Source organism: Crocuta crocuta, unplaced genomic scaffold (assembly GCF_008692635.1).
Source record: "Crocuta crocuta isolate KB4526 unplaced genomic scaffold, BGI_CrCroc_1.0 scaffold593, whole genome shotgun sequence".
In the NCBI taxonomy this organism is placed as follows: domain Eukaryota; kingdom Metazoa; phylum Chordata; class Mammalia; order Carnivora; family Hyaenidae; genus Crocuta; species Crocuta crocuta.
The window spans coordinates 39613-40098 of NW_027529544.1; positions in this window are offsets into that span (position 1 = coordinate 39613).

Below are 486 nucleotides of genomic sequence, written 5' to 3' on the forward strand. Positions count from 1 at the left end.
GGGCTTTACTTTTCTTCACGCTGTCCTCTAGCTGACTTACTTGAGGGGCATGTATGGGGCCGTGAACCAGGTAATCAGAAAAAAAATTTTGTAATCAATGTAAAATAGGTCTTTTTTCTCCCCAGAGTCTAACAAAACAGAATGCGGATCAAAACCGATCTCTACTCCATCTTCTTTTGAGCACTGCTGCTACGGGTTACGAAGCCAGCAAAAATAACGGACAATGCAGGTGTGACAACGTGTTAATACTTCATTTAGAGATACCGCTCAAAGGTCAAGAAAATTATTTTTTTTTTTAACAGATGCTGACTCCATGCCAGTAAAGAACTGAATCCTTTTCAAAACGTGGAAATAAGCCAGATCTCATCGTTTCTGTAATTCACTTCCGGTAAGTCATCTCATTAATCTACAATGCAAGGTGAGTTGACTAAAGCTATTTACAAATTACTGTACCACGACGGTAGCAACCTAGACTCTGCGTTCGTC